Below are 20,900 nucleotides of genomic sequence, written 5' to 3'. Positions count from 1 at the left end.
CAAGAGCTCTTTATTCAGATTTTGGGATCCGATCTGGTAGCTGCAGTTAAACACAATGCGATCCTTGCCGTTGTGATGGACCTTGTGATGCGGCACGTACCATGATTCGGTCGTCTGATCGGCCTCTTTAATGTCAATCTTTGTTACGTGTCCCGCTGTGATTAGCTTCTCAATCTCAGCGCGGTACACACGCTCTTGAGCGGGGTCTTTGGCTAGGCGCCGCTCCGTGTTCAATAGATAGCGCTCGTGGCGTCTTTCTTTGCGTGAAAGGTGGGCATTCCCTCTCGCCTCAGGAGTGGAGTTGCGTATCTCATCACTCCGCCGACTGTGACTCTCTTTGTCCCTTGCTCGAGTAGGTTGATGGCGTAAATGTCTTCTTTAGAACAAATATCTTTCTTTTCGTTCTTAAAGGGCATTGTCTCTAGTGTCCATAGCCTCTCGACATGCTGCAGGAGAGTGGTGTCTTCTTCTGTCGTTCTGGAGTGGAGGCAGCTAGTGGCTGCTGTTCGGTTGAGAGATTTAGCGAGGGGGCCTTGTAGGGTCCACCCTACAGGGCTGTACGCTAAGCTTTTTCACTAGGGGCACACTTGCCCCTAAATGAGAAATTTAGGGGCAAAAAATATTTTTTAGGGGCAAATTTTTAAATAACAATTTTACCATTATTTATATCGATTGTTTTTGATTAAAAAAAAGAAAAAAAAATATTTTATATAATTTTTTTTTAATAATATATATATATTATATAATCATACTTGTGATTGTGTTATCTGCGAGACATCGCCACCTCGCTGTCTGCAAACAGCTCCACTGTCTGTGTGTATACTCTCCAGCAAGGATTCTCCGGGGGTGCAGCTGGACCCTAAACGCTACATTCAGCATGCAAAAGAATTCTCCGGCGCTGCACCTGGACCCTGCCCTCACTCATGCGATGTAAACCAGGGACTCGAATACGCATGTTGTTGTTGTAGCCACATTGATGCCAGGAGCTTTCTGTAGCTACTGCTGGATGGCGTTGGGACAACGCCTCAGTGAACTATTTAGTTTACTGCAACATTTCGTAGTGACTAGTTACCTAGCCAACGGAGGTATTATGCACTGGACTATTGCTGATGGATTTGTTGATGTCGGGAGCTATCCGAAGCTAGCCGGCTGGATAACGTTACACAATGCCTCAAAGTCATGTATTAAACTAAGTGAATAGTTGACTGGGTCATTTTGTAACGGTAGCTAACGTTATCTCACGAAGGTCCCACACTGACTAGACTAACGTCACGGTGAGGCAATAGCCTCTGTTTACATGCAACAGGTGGGGAGGGGGTAGCAGCAGCAGCAGCAGTGCGCGGTGCGCGCTTCATGTGTGCTGAGACAGCGAGTGAGAACTCCGCTAAAGAATTGGATCATGATTTTCGATTTTCACATGACTATTTGATTGAGCGCCACACGGCAGACGTCTCAGTGGGAGGCGCCAAACGTAAAAACTGAGCGCAAATGGCGGGTGGCGCTCTCTAGTTTCGGTCCCTGCATGCACTACTAGACTTACTGGAGCATTTGTTGATAGCTATCAGTAGCTAGCCGGCTGGCAGGCTCACCGAGGTCCCAGTGTTTACAACAGCCACGGGTGCGTTTACTTAACTTTTCTTCATAGCTAAGTCAGCCAGTCTACCAGAGTGAGTGCTCAGTCGATTGTTCCCGCTGATCATACCTGCTGAGTGCTCACTGCTCAGCTCGCGTGAGTGACGTCATCGCGTCATCACACGGCTTGGATAATTTAGGAGTGAAATGCGAATCCAAGGCTTGAAAGCACTACTCGCAAGCCCGCCCCCAGATAATATTTACCAATCGCAACGGCCAATTAAAGGGGCAATTCGCGACGATATCATCGCAGTATACAGCCCTGCCCTAGGCGGGTCTCGACTGCTGCAGGACAGCCTCGGGGTCCTGTATGGACCCGGTCAATCGGGACTATGAGTTCTGCATGGTCGGAGCCTATCAGCAGGGTCGGGGTAGCGCCGTCTATGAGCGGGATAGGTAGTTGTCGCAGGTGCACATATTTATCCATCAACTTGGCGATAGGGTAGGTGTACTGCGATAGTCCTATTTCTTGGCTGGTGAAAGCATTTGTAATCCTATACCGTCGCTCTGGCTGCCCGTTTGCTGCGATAGTGAAGGAGACATTCTCGCCCTTTATCGTCTTTAAATCTCTTCTTATTGTCCGAATCGTCATTTCGTTCTCGCTCCCCCGCAGTCCCAGCTGGGCCGCAGCGGACGCGAGCAGAAGGGTCTTCTCTGACCCGTCATCAAGGACGGCGTAAGTGTCCATGACTTTATCTTGGTAGCTCAATGTCACACGGACTACCTTTAAGAGCACTTGGGCGCCGCTGCTGCTGGCGGGGTCAATGTACATGACACTTGCCTTGGTGCCGCTCGATGGTGCAGGTGGAGGCCGTCTTCTGTTACTTTCGTGTAGTATATCTAGATGGGCTCCGTCGCACCGACTGCACCTTTTCTTTAGGCGGCATTCGGCTGCCATGTGTGGTCGCGCACATCGGTAACAGCGCCTGTTGGACTTTATCCATTGACTCACTTCTTCTGCATTCGTCTTTGTGAACAGGTCACATTGTGACAGCCAGTGTTCTTTCTCACAGTAGGGGCATACCATCTTCCACTTCTCTTTTCTCGAGGGGGTACTGTGGCTCTTACTGCTCGGTACTGACTCGGATTGGTGCATGACAGTCACCGATCTTCTTCCATCATTTATTCTCCTGGGTCCCTCTCTGGAGCTTGGCGTGCTCCGCCCGAACGTATCCATTCGTAAGCTGCTGACTTCTCTCGCCAGGAAGTCGGCTAGATCAAGGAGGGATGGTTCGGGGCCGTTAGGATCCCGGTAGTCTCTCTGCCGCCTAAAACGCTCTTGTCTTGCGGGTGGCAGCTTCTCCAAAATCCTCTCGACGTTAGAGTTGGCGTATAGCTCATGCATGCCCTTCTCCCGTTGCGCTCCCAGCATCCCTACCAGGGACTGCACTTTGATTGACAGGTCGTCTAATGAGCGATTGTCTGTTGCTGGGGGTAGGCGATCAATATGCCTTATCTCTTGGATTACGTAATCCCATATACGTCCATATCTCTGGTCCAGCGCCGCCAGGGCCGCTGTGTATGGGGTCGTAGAGGTGGCATAGGCCAGCGCTATATTGTGCGCTCGCGGTACTTTCAGGTGCTTCAGTAATATTGCATACTTGTGGCGTTCATCAGCGACATCCACCATCATTGTCTCTAAGCACATCCGGAGCTCCGTGTACTGTGCTCGATTCTCGTAGGTGAAGTCTGGAAATGACGGCGTGGCAATGTATGACGCCGTGGATGGCTGATACATCGGCGAGCGTTGGGGGAGAGACCTCCTAGGCGAGTCCCCTCTTGCGCCTCTCTGTGGGCTGGTACCGACAGGGTACCATGGCCCGCTGGTCCAGGTGCTATTCCTCGGGGCTGGTCATGCGTCGTGCTCACCCGTGAATAGAGTCGGGGGTCTGTAGCGCAGCGCCGCGGGGGTATAGCCTGGGCTGTACTGGACCTCCTGGTCCGGTGGAGTACTGTGCTGTCGTCGGGCTTGGTTCTCCTCCTCTCCCTCTTCTTCCTCTATCAGGTCTTCCAGATCCTGTAACCGTTTATTTAGCTTCTCCGCAGTGTATGCCGCTCCTTCCTTGTAGCTGGGTCTCGCTTGGACCGGTCTGGGAAGGGGGTCTGCGGGGGGTATAGGCTCGGTCTGTTGGTCAAGTTCAGGGTCGCTTGCTCGGTGAGGAGACGCTGCCCTTGACTGTTGTCTCGACGAGTTCCTTGAACCCCTGGCGGAGGGAGAGGGTGCTGCCTTGCGGATCAGCTGCTCCATTAGCTGCGCTTGTAACTTGTCGCGCTCGACTTCGCGCTTGGTGAGATCTGCTTCTCTTTGGGCAGCGGCGCGCTGGGCGTCGGCCCGGTCTCTTGCCATATTCTCTTCCGTCTGAAGGCGTCTCATCTCCAGGCGTGTGCGCTCTTCTTCGCTCCGTTGCTGCGCTTGGAGGCGTTCTCTTTCAATGGTAAAATGTTCGCGCTCGCTAAGCGTCTGTGCTTGGAGTCGATCGCGTTCGGTAGAGGCTGTCAGGCTGACGAGGAACGCCTGTTGTAGCATCCTCTCCGCTTCGCTGGGGGAAGGCGGTTGTGGAGGTGAGCCGCTCCTGGGTGAGCCGCTCCTGGGTGTACTCGTTGGGGAGTCCTGGAGCTCTATTTCCTCGGCGCTCTCCTCCTCTTCTTCCGTGCAGAGTTCTCTCTCTGTAGGGTTGTCTTCCTCCCGGGGCTGGTCGGGGACTACTTCTTCGGTATTGGCGGGGGGTAAAGGCATGTCAGCTCCCTCCTGGTCCCCACCGTGAGCTTGGTCAGTTACATTAGGACCTACTAGGGCCTCTGTGGTCGGGGAAACCTGGTCGTTAGGGTCAGACATAATTTTACTTTCTACTTTTACCGCGTTTACCGTTTGTCGAAGGCTAGGTAGTTGACTGACAGCGTAATCCTCTGAGGTGTCTGTCGTCTGCGCCGCGGGCGTTCTACGTTAGGAGGACCGTTTCGTGGAGTGTTCATCATAGGCCATTTTAATATTAATAACACTATATTAATATTACACTAGTTACCATCCGGCTCGAAGGACCAATTGTAACTGAGGGGTACAATTCCCTGACTGTATTGTTAAGTATGGTATTAAACCACTACCTCTTGTACTTTAACTTCTGGCCATCCAGTACATGATATAGATATGATGAACACTTTCCCACCTGATGAAACGAAGTCCACACAAATGTACAAATCGAATATTTAATATAGCAAAAGGTATATACAACGTTCACTTGTTTACACTTATGATTTGAAATGCACTTGTATGGCAAATGAGTATTCGTAGGTAAATCAACATTGAATGTCCAATCTCTGGTTACGCAGGGAGTAAGTATACAACCCGTTTTTTTTGGAAACTATAGCGATGGTACTTAAATGATTATAGCTGGATACACTAAGGGGGGGGGGGGGGGTCCCGCTGGTTGTAAGACAGTAGGAGGGGGGGGTTAGAGAAGCCGCTGGCGGTATCTCATCTGGCCGACGATTTCTTGGGAGAATTCAAAGTCTTGAACACGGTGCCCACAGAACCTCGGTCCGCAGACGAATACAGCTGGACCCTCTGGTGGACGGTAGCTGCCGGTCCACAACGGAGAGACGTGAGGCGACCTCACTGGTGTAGAGCGCCGTCTCACCTTGCTCCTCTCCGGGGGGTAGTTCCAACACTCCGCAGTGTTGGCCGTTATCCATGGAATAATCAAAGCACCCAAAGCATAATCCAAGCCGTAGAAGGCTCGCCGTCGTCCGGGTAGAGTAATCCAATGTACAGGTCCAGTCGCCCTGGCCCGGAGCTCCTCGGATGCAAGCACCACTAGTGGTCTGCCCAGCCTGGTTAAGACTCCAGATAACGTCAGGAACGATGGGGGTACTGATAACTTTATAACTCTAACCGAACGATGCACCATACATAATAGACTATTATTAGCTTAATAGAATACGTCCAACTCGACGGTATAGTGCCAAACTATGACAATTCAACTATTAATCCACACGATATCTCAATGCCTATTCTGAGGCCAAGTAGGCCTTACTGCACCACACGTGCGTCGTGGGTGAGGCTTCGCGTCTGTTACTCGGTTGGAGGGTAAAGAACTAATGGACTAAAAGAAAGTTCTACTTTACTTGCGCCATATATATATGCGCTGTGAACAAATAGTACCATTCGTATTTCGCCAGACGTATTCCTACGCGGAACCGGGCTTGCCACGACATGTTGGGCGGCACGGTTGAACTTGAACCTAGGGGTATGGCTGCTGGCGCCAGGTTCTCGTCCAATGGTAGAATGAAACTATTATGGGCTGTTTAGTAGACTAAAGGGATATTCAGTGCATATTGTACAAGGAATATACAGGGGATATCAAACGATATACAAATACTATTAAATATATATATATAAATAAATATATATATTCGGTTTAATCTGATCCTTCACAACAGATGCCCACAAAGCACTGAAAGCGGGGTTTCTCTTGGTAACGTCACACGCAACAGGTTACCGTTAGGGATGTCCCGATAAAAAGAATTTGCTCCCGATCCGATCCCGATCATGTGATTTTGAGTATCTACCGATACAGATCTTTCCCGATCCGATCAACAATATATATTTTTTTTATTTTTATAAAATTTTGTATCCCAATTTCTCACATTACATTCACCCTGAATGTTGACGTTATCGAGGTGAAAAGTTTACTTCATTCAAATGAGGCATTGCAATCCTTGACATAAATCATTTGATGTATAATTAAATCAAAGGAAATGCGTTTGGGTTTGAGAGTGTGGCTGGTCTGCCGTTCTGCAGCTGGATACTATTGGTTTGTTTTGGCAAAATTATTCTGCTCTGTGACAATAAATAAATGAATGATGATATGCAATTTAAAACCAAAACTAAGGCCTCAGTATGAGTTTAAGACGTGAACATGGTCATGTTTGTTGAATAAAAAAAAAAATATATATATATAATTTTTTTATTTTTTTTGTGACCTTATTTCAGATGTGCGCGGGAGCGTTTTACCATGTGCGCGCACGGGCGCACCTTAGGGGGAAGGTTGCCCAGTGGCGAACCACATAACGCGCTCAGCCGCGACACGGCCGACCCGGGTTCGACTCCCGAACTCGTCGTTATTTGCCGAATGTCTTCCCCCCACTCTGTCTCCCATTCCTCCTCTTGTCTCTCTCTACTGGACTGCCCAGTAGAATAAATAAAGCGAAAAAATAAATAAAAAAAACAAAAAGCAAACAAAATAAATGGACGAGAGAAAAATAAATCTCAATTTGGTCAGTATTGTCATTTGGACAAGCAAAGCCATTACTTTAAGTTGCAGGCAAGAAAGACAAGTCTGTCCACTGTCTCTGGTTTTAAAACTGCCCTGTTGCAGGTCACACACACACACAAAAAATTATAATAATAATAATACATTTTTATTGATATTTATTTTTTATTATCAATCGATATCAATTATTAAAATATATTGCGATAATTATCGCCCAGTAGGATGAGTCTTCAGGCTCTCTACAGTATGCCAGTAGGATGAGTCTTCAGGCTCTCTACAGTATGCCAGTAGGATGAGTCTTCAGGCTCTCTACAGTATGCCAGTAGGATGATGAGTCTTCAGGCTCTCTACAGTATGCCAGTAGGATGAGACTTCAGGCTCTCTACAGTATGCCAGTAGGATGAGTCTTCAGGCTCTCTACAGTATGCCAGTAGGATGAGTCTTCAGGCTCTCTACAGTATGCCAGTAGGATGATGAGTCTTCAGGCTCTCTACAGTATGCCAGTAGGATGATGAGTCTTTAATGAACGAATTAAAACGAACGCAAAAAAAGAATGCAAAAAAAAGAATGCAAAAAAATTGAAAAAAAACTAACTAACTAAAACGAAAACGAACAAAAAAAAACCAACGCAAAAAAACGAACGAACTAAAACGAAAATGAATGCAAAAAAAAGAACGCAAAAAACTAACGCAAAAAAAGAAAGCAAAAATATTAACGAGCTAAAATGAAAACGAGCTAAAAAATAAAACAAACGAAAGCGAACTAAAACGAAAACGAACGCAAAAAAAAGAACGCAAAAAAAAGAACGCAAAAAAATTTACGAACTAAAACTAAAATGAACTAAAACGAATGCAAAAAAACGAACGCAAAAAAACAAATGCAAAAAAACAAAAGCAAAAAAACAAACGAACTAAAACAAACGAACGCAAAAAACGAAGGCAAAAAAACAAAAGCAGTGTGTCTCTCCACCTCCGCTCTCAGGTCTCTCTCCTCTATGTAAGTGTGTCTGTCTCTACCACAACAAAACTAAAGCAAAAAACCGAACGCAAAAAAAAGAACGCAAAAAAGTTACGAACTAAAACGAAAACGCAAAAAAACTAATGCAAAAAAACGAACGAAAAAAAAGAATGCAAAAAAAAGAATGCAAAAATTTCTAAAAAAAACTAACGAACTAAAACGAAAACGAACAAAAAAAAACGAACGCAAAAAAACGAATGAACTAAAACGAAAACGAACTAAAACAAAAATGAACGCAAAAAAAAGAATGCAAAAAAAAGAACGCAAAAAACGCAAAAAAAGAAAGCTAAAATATTAACGAGCTAAAATGAAAATGAGCTAAAAATAAAACAAACGAAAGCGAACTAAAACGAAAACGAACGCAAAAAAAATAACGCAAAAAAATTTACGAACTAAAACTAAAATGAACTAAAACGAATGCAAAAAAACGAACGCAAAAAAATGAATGCAAAAAAACAAAAGCAAAAAAACAAACTAACTAAAACAAAAACGAACGCAAAAAACGAAGGCAAAAAAACAAAAGCAGTGTCTCTCCACCTCCGCTCTCAGGTCTCTCTCCTCTATGTAAGTGTGTCTGTCTCTACCACAACAAAACTAAATCAAAAAACCGAACGCAAAAAAAAGAACGCAAAAAAGTTACGAACTAAAACGAAAACGCAAAAAAACTAATGCAAAAAAACGAACGAAAAAAAAAGAATGCAAAAAAAAGAATGCAAAAAATTAAAAAAATAACTAACGAACTAAAACGAAAACGAACAAAAAAAACCGAACGCAAAAAAACGAATTAACTAAAACGAAAACGAACTAAAACAAAAATGAACGCAAAAAAAAGAATGCAAAAAAACTAACGCAAAAAACGAAGGCAAAAAAACAAAAGCAGTGTGTCTCTCCACCTCCGCTCTCAGGTCTCTCTCCTCTATGTAAGTGTGTCTGTCTCTACCACAACAAAACGAACGCAAAAAACGAACGCAAAAACCGAACGCAAAAAAGAACGCAAAAAAAGTAACGAACTAAAACAAAAACGAAAAAAAAACGAATGCAAAAAACGAACGCAAAAAAAGAATGCAAAAAAAAGAATGAAAAAAAATTTACAAACTAAAACGAAAACTAACGCAAAAAAAAGAACGCAAAAAAAAGAACGCAAAAAAAAAGGATGCAAAAAAACAAATGCAAAAAAATGAACGAACTAAAGTGAAAACGAACATAAAAAAGGAACGCAAAAAACGAATGAAAAAAAACGAACGCAAAAAACAAAGGCAAAAAAACAAAAGCAAAGAAATGAACGAACTAAAACGAAAACGAACTAAAACTAAATATAACGCAAAAAAACGAACGCAAAAAAATGAACAAACTAAAACTAAAACGAACTCAATGCCAGTAGGAGGATGAGTCTTCAGGCTCTCTACAGTATGCCAGTAGGATGATGAGTCTTCAGGCTCTACAGTATGTCAGTAGGATGATGGGTCTTCAGGCTCTCTACAGTATGCCAGTAGGATGATGAGTCTTCAGGCTCTCTACAGTATGCCAGTCGGATGATGAGTCTTCAGGCTCTCTACAGTATGCCAGTAGGATGATGAGTCTTCAGGCTCTCTACAGTATGCCAGTAGGATGATGAGTCTTCAGGCTCTCTACAGTATGCCAGTAGGATGATGACTCTTCAGGCTCTCTACAGTATGCCAGTAGGATGATGACTCTTCAGGCTCTCTACAGTATGCCAGTAGGATGATGAGTCTTCAGGCTCTCTACAGTATGCCAGTAGGATGATGAGTCTTCAGGCTCTCTACAGTATGCCAGTAGGATGATGAGTCTTCAGGCTCTAGTCTACAGTATGCCAGTAGGATGATGAGTCTTCAGGCTCTACAGTAGGATGATGAGTCTTCAGGCTCTCTACAGTATGCCAGTAGGATGATGAGTCTTCAGGCTCTCTACAGTGTGCCAGTAGGATGATGAGTCTTCAGGCTCTAGTCTACAGTATGCCAGTAGGATGATGAGTCTTCAGGCTCTCTACAGTATGCCAGTAGGATGATGAGTCTTCAGGCTCTAGTCTACAGTATGCCAGTAGGATGATGAGTCTTCAGGCTCTCTACAGTATGCCAGTAGGATGATGAGTCTTCAGGCTCTCTACAGTATGCCAGTAGGAGGATGAGTCTTCAGGCTCTCTCTACAGTATGCCAGTAGGAGGATGAGTCTTCAGGCTCTCTACAGTATGCCAGTAGGATGATGAGTCTTCAGGCTCTCTACAGTATGCCAGTAGGATGATGAGTCTTCAGGCTCTCTACACTATGCCAGTAGGATGATGAGTCTTCAGGCTCTACAGTATGCCAGTAGGATGATGAGTCTTCAGGCTCTCTACAGTATGCCAGTAGGATGATGAGTCTTCAGGCTCTCGACTACAGTATGCCAGTAGGATGATGAGTCTTCAGGCTCTCTACAGTATGCCAGTAGGATGATGAGTCTTCAGGCTCTCTACAGTGTGCCAGTAGGATGATGAGTCTTCAGGCTCTAGTCTACAGTATGCCAGTAGGATGATGAGTCTTCAGGCTCTCTACAGTATGCCAGTAGGATGATGAGTCTTCAGGCTCTAGTCTACAGTATGCCAGTAGGATGATGAGTCTTCAGGCTCTAGTCTACAGTATGCCAGTAGGATGATGAGTCTTCAGGCTCTCTACAGTATGCCAGTAGGAGGATGAGTCTTCAGGCTCTCTCTACAGTATGCCAGTAGGAGGATGAGTCTTCAGGCTCTCTACAGTATGCCAGTAGGATGATGAGTCTTCAGGCTCTCTACAGTATGCCAGTAGGATGATGAGTCTTCAGGCTCTCTACACTATGCCAGTAGGATGATGAGTCTTCAGGCTCTACAGTATGCCAGTAGGATGATGAGTCTTCAGGCTCTCTACAGTATGCCAGTAGGATGATGAGTCTTCAGGCTCTCGACTACAGTATGCCAGTAGGATGATGAGTCTTCAGGCTCTCTACAGTATGCCAGTAGGATGATGAGTCTTCCGGCTCTCTACAGTATGCCAGTAGGATGATGAGTCTTCAGGCTCTCTACAGTATGCCAGTAGGATGATGAGTCTTCAGGCTCTCTACAGTATGCCAGTAGGATGATGAGTCTTCCGGCTCTCTACAGTATGCCAGTAGGATGATGAGTCTTCAGGCTCTCTACAGTATGCCAGTAGGATGATGAGTCTTCAGGCTCTCGACTACAGTATGCCAGTAGGATGATGAGTCTTCAGGCTCTCTACAGTATGCCAGTAGGATGATGAGTCTTCCGGCTCTCTACAGTATGCCAGTAGGATGATGAGTCTTCAGGCTCTCTACAGTATGCCAGTAGGATGATGAGTCTTCAGGCTCTCTACAGTATGCCAGTAGGATGATGAGTCTTCAGGCTCTCTACAGTATGCCAGTAGGATGATGAGTCTCATTCCGTTCGTTTTTTCCCCATTCGCTTTTTTTCGTTCGTTTTCGTTTTAGTTCGTTTTAGGTCGTTTTTGTTTTAGTTCGTTTTTTTTTTTTTAGCGTTCGTTTTTTTGCGTTCGTTTTCGTTTTAGTTCGTACTTTTTTTTTGCGTTCTTTTTTTGCGTTCGTTTTTTTTGCGTTTTTTTTTTCCCGTTCGCTTTTTTCGTTAGTTTTCGTTTTAGTTCGTTTTTGTTTTAGTTCGTTCGTTTTTTTGCGTTCGTTTTTTTCCCCCGTTCGTTTTCATATTAGTTCGTTTTAGTTTTAGTTTGTTCGTTTTTTTTTCATTCGTTTTTTTTCCGTTCGCTTTTTTTTTTTTCGTTTTCGTTTTTGTTAGTTTTTGTTTTAGTTCGTTCGTTTCTTTAGCGTTCGTTTTTTTGCGTTCGTTTTTTTTTTTCGTTTTCGTTTTAGTTCATTTTAGTTTGAGTTCGTTCGTTTTTTTCGTTCGTTTTTTTTCCCGTTCGCTTTTTTTTTATTCATTTTCTTTTAGTTCGTTTTTGTTTTAGTTCGTTCGTTTTTTTAGCGTTCTTTTTTTTAGTATGCCAGTAGGATGATGAGTCTTCAGGCTCTAGTCTACAGTATGCCAGTAGGATGATGAGTCTTCAGGCTCTAGTCTACAGTATGCCAGTAGGATGATGAGTCTTCAGGCTCTCTACAGTATGCCAGTAGGATGATGAGTCTTCAGGCTCTAGTCTACAGTATGCCAGTAGGATGATGAGTCTTCAGGCTCTCTACAGTATGCCAGTAGGATGATGAGTCTTCAGGCTCTACAGTAGGAGGATGAGTCTTCAGGCTCTAGTCTACAGTATGCCAGTAGGATGATGAGTCTTCAGGCTCTCTACAGTATGCCAGTAGGATGATGAGTCTTCAGGCTCTACAGTAGGAGGATGAGTCTTCAGGCTCTAGTCTACAGTATGCCAGTAGGATGATGAGTCTTCAGGCTCTCTACAGTATGCCAGTAGGATGATGAGTCTTCAGGCTCTACAGTAGGAGGATGAGTCTTCAGGCTCTCTACAGTATGCCAGTAGGATGATGAGTCTTCAGGCTCTCTACAGTATGCCAGTAGGATGATGAGTCTTCAGGCTCTCTACAGTATGCCAGTAGGATGATGAGTCTTCAGGCTCTACAGTAGGATGATGAGTCTTCAGGCTCTCTACAGTATGCCCGGCCCTCTGGGCGCCAATGACTCAGCAGCTGTATCCTGTTTTCCTCCGGCCCACGTCCGCCGGCCGCTCGATCCTCCTTTCAGAGCCCCGTCTTCCCGTCGGGCCGCGGCCCAGTCTGGGAGGAAGAGGGGACCCGCGGAGGAATGTAGTGTGTTTCACTTTGATCTCTGGACGTTGTGGTATGGCGGTGATGAGTGTCCTGTGTGTGTGTGTGTGTGTGTGTGTGTGTGTGTGTGTCGGGTCCATTGAGGCGCAGCCGAGGAAGCTCCTCCTCCTCTTATTTGAAAAATCTATTTTTGGGTAAAGAAGGGAGATCGAAATATCAAAGTGGTTGAGAAATCGATCCTTTCAAAGTCTTGTCTCGTTGTCATTATACAGGACAGAGTACAGTACACGACAAAGTTTGGCGACCGACCAGAGTGCAAATGCCATATTAACCCTTTCACTGCCACATGGCATCCGCGGAGCTAATGATGCTAATGATGGAGCATCACCGTCGGTTGTGTGATAGTAAAGGGCTAACCTTCTGTATTGTGACAGTGAAAGGGTTAACCGGCTGTCGTGTGGCAGTGAAAGGGTTAATGTATAGAGAGAGAGAGAGAGAGAGAGTGTGTGCCTCACATTCACCCATTCACTCACACAAGTTGGCAAGGTGCCACCCTGCCCATCCGGAGCACTTGGAGGTGAGGTGTCTTCCTCAAGGACACCTCGACACGCTGGCCGGGAGGAGCCGGGATCAAACTGGGAACCTTTTTTAGATTACCAGACGACACCCGCTCTACCTCCTGAGCCATTGTCACCCCAGCATGTGCCAGACAGGGGTGGGAATCACCAGCGGCCTCACGATACAATATTATTATCACGATACTTAAGTCACGATACACGCTAGTATTGCGCTTCAAAATATATATTGCGATATTAATATTGCGATATATTGCGTTTTATTACCTGACATGTTTTATCTAATGAAGTAAAGTTTTCAGTCTGTTCATCTCACTTCAATAATTTTTATTGCAGCAAATGGGATTTTCTCAAGCAGACAGATGTCAACACTGTAATCTGTGTTGCATGTACCTGACAAACTGAACTGTTTGTATTACAGTCATATTCCAACTTAACTGAATGCACACGTGTGTGTGGACTACTGTACTACAGTATTACAGTTATTGAAATGAACAATGCAATTTCCTTATATAAATTATTATTATTATTATTCTTTTGCATAATTAGGCTGCCGGGTAGCACAGCGGACTAAGCGTCTGTCTACCACCGCAGAGATACTGCTATCGAATCCGGCTGTCAGCCAGCGGTGCCTCCGGCTTGGCCGGCCGTCATACTGGCACAATTGGCAGTGTCAGCGGGAGGGAAGCCGGTGGGGTGGTAATCTGGTCGTTGTAAACAGCGACTCCTACAGGTCGGTCAGGGCACCTGCACAGCGAGGGAGGGAAATGGTGAAGGTAGTGTGACCTCCCACGCGTTACACTTCACCAATGAGAGTCCTCGCTACCAGGTGAAAAGAGCTGGCTGTCTCCTATGTATCGGAGGAAGCATCTGTTAGACTTCAGGGCTCCCTAGACCGACCAGTGGGAGGCACATGCGCGCAACAACCAGGAAGGGGAGGGGGGAATTGGCATAACGACTAAATTAGGATGGGAGGTAAATACAGAAAAACAGGAGGAGATGGCATTGACATTGCGCTCGTCACCAACGCAAGAGACACCGGGTTCGACTCCGGCTGTCGGCGTTGCCTCCGGCTTGGGCCGGCCGTCATACTAACTCAATTGGCAGAGTTAGCGGGGTGGAAGTCGATGGGTGGTAATCTGGAGGTTGTGGACAGCGACTCCTACAGGTCGGTTGGGGGGACGCCTGTACAGCAGAGACAGGAAAATGGCGGGGGTAGTGTGAGCCTCCCACGCGTTACACCTCGCCAATGAGAGTCCGCGCTGGCAGGTGAAAAGATGTGACAGGCTGCCTCCTCGTGTATCGGAGGAGGGGACACGTGATGCAAGGCTTCTATCCTCCCTACGACCGGCCAGTGGGGGGCATATGTGAGCAACGTTCAAGACGGGAGGGGAGAATTGGCACAGCGGGTAATTGGGATGGGAGAAAAATAAAAAAAGAGGAGAAAAAGTGGATAAAAAAAAGAAAAACAAGAGAAAAAGTGGACCAAAAAAAATATCGATACTTGGCGTCCTTGTAGCGATACAGTATCGCCACGCAAAGTATCGTGATACTATACTGTATCGATATTTCCCCCCACCACTAGTAGCAGGTAGTAGATGTGTAGCAGGGTAGTAGGGGTATAGTCGGGGTAGTAGAGGGGTAGCAGGGTAGTAGAGGGGTACTGAAGAGGGTAACTAGCAAGTTATTTGCCCCCCCCCCCCCTGTGTGTCCAGGGAAGTCAGCCTTGTGTTTGCCTTGTGTTTATCAAACAGGAAGTGGGCTGGCCGGCTGGCTCTGTGTATAGACTGTGCGGCAGCAGAACCGGCTCTGTCCCGGAACCCATTGTTCTCTATCTGGAAACTACCGGTTATTTCTGTTATTGTTGCTTAATTCTGTCCAACATTGTGTCTTAACATTGTGTCGGCCCTGAGCAGAGGAAGGTGTTTGTGTGTGTGTTTATGCGTGTGTGTGTGTGCGTGCGCTTGTGCGCACTTCATATTGTACTGCATGGAACTATTTAGAAAATGTGTGTGGACTTAAATTTGTTAAAAGTGGTGTGTGTGTTGAATATGGTGCATTGGGCCCCTATGTCCACTGTTTTTGTTTGTGGTCTCTGATCCTACTGTGATAAAGTTTGCGTTCTTTGTCTGGGCTTTGTATAGCCTCACATAGAGTTGTATTAGAGGACAGCCCATAGAGTGGGATTACAAAGTTTGCACTGATCACAATCCTGCATTAGCTGTGATTTAATTAAAGGTCCATTTCACATTTTCCGGTGACTGGATCAGTCATCTCTTGACGGTGAAAATTATTGACCGTTTTTGTAGCCAATGAAATCCCGGAAATAGCGATATATATATGACGTAGGGCTGACCCCTATTAGTCGATTAGTCGACTAATCGGTCGAAAGGAGCCGTAGTCGACTAGCCAACCTCTTAGTCAAAAGAAAAAATAATTATAATATTTTTATTTTTAATTTAAATTTTGTATCATTCTTTCCAAAAGAAAAGAGGCCTAGAAGCGTGGCTAACGCTAATGGCATGCATACCAGAAGCTAACTGCCTACGAAAACAGGCACAGAGGCACTGAAAGAGGATTTCACCCATCTAATGAACACACTAGACTAGACAAATATATATATATGTATCAGTGGACCAATTGCATGCTTTTGCAGAGGACAAGAAGCCTTCAGTCGACTCCTTCAGACATTAGGCACCCCTCACAGCCCAAATGGAATGATAAAAAAAAAAATATATATATATATAAAAAATATAAAAAAAAATAAGAATATTATACATATTTTTTTTTTTTTAACCAATAGTCGACTAACGGAAAATGTTGGCCAATCATAGTCGACCATCCAAATCCTTAGTCGGGGACAGCCCTACTATGACGTGAGGGATATTTCAGACGATATGCTCTTTTCTCTGGCGAAGGAAGACTCGAGATGACTCCTACGTGTGTGAATGCATTGGTGTAAAACACTCATTTTCTGTGGTATTGTTATCAACTTTGGTGCTAGATGAGACTTCAGGCTATGGACCCATTGTGTTTTTCAGCTCATACCTCTCTCATCTGGAACACTTTTGCAGGCATTTGTTTGCAAAATAATTCAGACATAAGTAAAAAAAAAAAAAAAAAAAAAAACGTATATTTCAGCGTGTTCAAACGTCTCTAACTCTTATTACAGTAGCATTCTCGGGGATCAATTCGGGATGTTTCCTTTCAAAAGAGGCCACACTTGTGCATCTGCTACAAATGGTTCCACAATAGTGACCCATTTACTTTCAGAATGCAATCGACAGGCGTTTTATGCTAAATTTGCAGGACTGTGAAGTAGGGATGGGTACCGAATTTGGTACTTTTGAGGTACCGAACCGAAACACGTCGGTACTACCGAGTATCGATTCAAGTGAGATACCAAAAAAATTAATAAAAAAAAATTACTTTTAATTTTTTTTGCTTTTTTCTTTTGCACAATATGCTTACCTAGGATTTGACTTGATTCAACAACAAAGCAGTCGGAGCAATGGCAAGCCGAAAACGGTCGAAATTGTAGTTATTTGAAGTTTGGATAATTTTTTTCACGACTGAGGTAGGTAAATATATCTTTTTTTAGACTAAAGTACCGAAAAAGGGTACAGTTGGGTACCGGTATCGATTCACAGGTACCGGTACCGTATCGGTTCAAATGTGAAAGGTACCCATCCCTACTGTGAAGTGGCATCACCTTGTGGTGTTGCTCGACAAGTCTGTCAGTGCCTTAAAAACAAACTCTTTAAGTCTGATGTACCTTTCACCTGGTTGAACACACTGTGGCATGAATTAACACAATAGAATATGAACATCACACACTATATTTTTTTCACGAAATGTCCATTTCTTTGGTTGAAAATGTTGTTTTACCAAGAATCTGAATAGTAAATGTCGGTTCAGAATCTTGGTAAAACAACATTTTCAACCAAAGAAATGGACATTTCCTCATATATAGTGTGTATGTAAATGAAAATGTATGTGTCTGATAAAGTGATGGGGATATACGTAGATGAAAAGGTATGTGTCTGATATGGATATATTATTAGAAGATTGTATAATTGGTAGGGATGCCCCGATCGATCGGCCACCGATCGTTATCGGCCGATAATCAGTATAAATATGCGATCGGTGATCGGTGATAATGCTTTATTTTCGCCGATCGTCAAAACCGATCTGTTCTGTCTCAGACACCGGGTGGTGCGGCGTCTGCTCATCCCTCCAGCCCCTCCTGCACGCTTGTAAACACGGGTCTAGTAGTCTAGTGGGACGGGACACGGGAGGACGGCGTCTCCCTGAGCTAACGTTAGCTTAGCTACCATTACAAAATGACCCAGTCAACTATTCACTTTTAGTTTAATACATGATGAGGCATTGTCTAACCGAACGGTATCTAGCCGGCCAGCTACCGATAGCTCCTGACATCAACAAACGCTCCATCAAGTCTAGTAGAGATGTGTATGATACCTGTTAGCTGTTAGCTCACGTTAGCGCAAGTTAGTTCACTGTTCAAAACGAAATGTCCCATTGAACTAAATAATTCACTGAGGCGTTGTATTAACGTTATATATCCGGCTAGCAGTAGCTACAGATAGCTCCTGATATCAATGTCTTATAACACTGATTCGACGCGTATTCGAGCTGAGGGCTTGCTGACCACAGTAACGTTATACCAATAGGGTCCATCTGCAGCTCCGGAGAATCCTTGCCGTAGCTCGAGGCTACTCGAGTATAGGGTCCAGGTGCAGCTCCGGAGAATCCTGGCCGTAGCTGGAGGCTACTAGAGTACACACAGACAGTGGAGCTTGTTGCGTGGTGGCGATGTCTCGCAGATAATACAAGTACAAGTCTAATTATATAATATATATATTTTATAAAAAAAAATTATATAAAATAAAAATTTTAAAAAATGTAATCAAAAACGATCGGTATCGGCCGATATGGCTCACGACGATCGGTGATCGGTATCGGTGGCAAAAAACGTGATCGGGGCATCCCTAATAATTGGCATTGCCTGCGGCTTGGGCCAGTCGTCATACTATCTCAATTGGCAGAGGTAGCGGGTGGAAGTCGATGGGTGGGGATTGGACGTTGTGGACAGCGACTCCTACAGGTCGGTTGGGTGACGCCTGCACAGCAGAGACAGGAAGTATCGGGGGCAGCGTGAGCCTCCCACGCGTTACTCCTCGCCACTGAGAGTCTGCGCTGTCTGGTGAAAAGATGCGACAGGCTGCCTCCTCGTGTACCGGAGGGGACACGTGATGCAAGGCTTCTATCCTCACTACAACCGACCAGTGGGGCGCATAGTCTAGCAACGTTCAAGACAGGGGAGGGGAGAATTGGCAATACGAAATTGGGATGGGAGAAAAATAGAAAAATAAGGAGAAAAAGTGGATAAAAAAAAGAAGATTGTATAATTGGTTGATCATAGATAATGTATGTAAAGGTTAAATAGTATATTATGCTGTATTGTATTATGAATTAATTATGAGTAGGTATTGTTGTATTGTATTATGAATTGATTAGGTGTATGTATTGTTGTATTGTATTATGAATTTGATTAGGAGTATTTATTGTTGTTTTAATTGTTTGTATGCCATGTGAATGTTGTGAGTGTATAACGTCTGTAACTGTATTTTACGTGTTATGGACCCCAGGAAGAATAGCACTGCTGTGGCTAATGGGGATCCAAATAAACTTAAACATCATCACACATTATGAGTTCTGAGAAGCCTGGCCCAGGGTCTAAGTGTCCAGCCTGACAGAAACCTTACGGAGGGTCTAAGTGTTGGCCAGATGTTTTTGTGTGGTTATTGCAACCTAATTATGTATGCAATTTGCAATGTTTGTGGGGAAAACGATGTAAGTCTGCGATGTGTTTTTTTTTATTTGTATATCTTTTTAGAACTAGCTGCCATGAAATGTCGTCACAAAGAGCAGCCCTTTTGATGGGATCGCTGTGGGGGGCCGGGGGGGGGGGGGGTCCTTGTAAAGGATCTTGTGGGACCTACAAATGTTTCTCCATTCAGATGTCGTTGGGCAGGGTTGTTTTGTTGCAGCAGAGGTTCCAAGGACGACAGGGAGGGATGAGGACATTGTTTGGAGGCTTCATGGGTCCTCTGGCTGCTCTTTTCTTTGCAGTCATTTTGTTTGTGTCTATGTGAGGGAGGGAGAGGGGGGGGGGTGATACCCGTCAGTCAAGGGAGGGGCAGGCTTGTGAAATAACAGATTGCATGTGACAGGATTACAGTCATCTGAATCCAGAAATGTGTAACTCATTTGTTAGTTACTGTAAAAAAAATTAAAACACATATAAATGTGTCACTCATTCATTCACTGTTGGCCACTCTGCCCCTAGTGTCTGCTTACAGGTGATGCACTTTGTGTAAGACCAGCTTAGCTGTGACTCTGTCCTCGTGAATGGTGAGCGAAGAGAGCTTCCAAAGGGCTAAACATACTGTATCAAAAGAGAAAAGGGCTTCCAAAGGGCTAAAAAATACTGTATCAAAAGAGAAAAGGGCTTCCAAAGGGCTAAAAAATACTGTATCAAAAGAGAAAAGGGCTTCCAAAGGGCTAAAAAATACTGTATCAAAAGAGAAAAGAGCGTCCAAAGGGCTAAAAAATACTGTATCAAAAGAGAAAAGAGCATCCAAAGGGCTAAAAAATACTGTATCAAACGAGAAAAGGGCTTCTGAATATGGATCTACACTTGAATATAATAGTCTGAACATAGCTTTATACTTGGATATAGAGATGGTCTCAACATAGATCTATACTTGGATATAGAGATGGTCTCAACATAGATCTATACTTGGATATAGAGATGGTCTGAACATGAATTTATACTCGGATATACATGTAGAGTTAGAGTCGGGAAAGAAATGTTTCAGTCAATGTTAAACCAATTGATACGTGCATTGAAAGTTACTACATTTGGCAGCGGATATAAGTACAAAGGATAAGGAGAGGGTAGTAGCAGTAGGTGCAGGAGGAGGGTGGTAGTAGTATAGTAGTAGTGGTGGTTGTAGTAGGAGGAGGTGCAGGAGGAGGGGGTGGTGGTGGTAGTAGGAGGAGGTAATAGGAGGTGGTAGTAGTAATAGTAGGAGGAGGTAATAGGAGGAGGAGGTAATAGGAGGAGGAGATGGTGGTAGTAGGAGGAGGAGGTAATAGGAGGAGGAGGTAGTAGTAATAGTAGGAGGAGGTAATAGGAGGAGGTGGTAATAGTAGGAGGAGGTAATAGGAGGAGGAGGTGGTAGTAATAGTAGGAGGAGGTAATAGGAGGAGGAGGTAATAGGAGGAGGAGGTAGTAGTAATAGTAGGAGGAGGTAATAGGAGGAGATAGTAATAGTAGGAGGAGGTAATAGGAGGAGGAGGTGGTTGTAATAGTAGGAGGAGGTAATAGGAGGAGGAGGTGGTAGTAATAGTAGGAGGAGGTAATAGGAGGAGGTGGTAATAGTAATAGTAGGAGGAGGTAATAGGAGGAGGAGGTGGTAGTAATAGTAGGAGGAGGTAATAGGAGGAGGAGGTGGTAGTAATAGTAGGAGGAGGTAATAGGAGGAGGTGGTAATAGTATGAGGAGGTAATATGAGGAGGTGGTAATAGTAATAGTAGGAGGAGGTAATAGGAGGAGGAGGTGGTAGTAATAGTAGGAGGAGGTAATAGG

The 20,900-nt window shown here is 44.7% G+C and overlaps 1 protein-coding gene across 1 annotated transcript in view; it reads left to right on the top strand.

Moving 5' to 3' along the window:
- The window catches only part of jag2b (jagged canonical Notch ligand 2b), a gene marked incomplete at its 3' end in the record, with an annotated part of 226,004 nt that overhangs the window by 109,033 nt on the left and 96,071 nt on the right, over nt 1–20,900 (top strand). The gene's annotated exons all lie outside the window — the stretch shown is intronic.

This window comes from Notolepis coatsorum (genome assembly GCF_963971535.1).
Source record: "Notolepis coatsorum genome assembly, chromosome: 5".
NCBI classification, from domain to species: Eukaryota; Metazoa; Chordata; class Actinopteri; order Aulopiformes; family Paralepididae; genus Notolepis; species Notolepis coatsorum.
The sequence above is the reverse complement of the archived record's forward strand: the minus strand, read 5'-3'. Positions and strand labels throughout refer to the sequence as shown.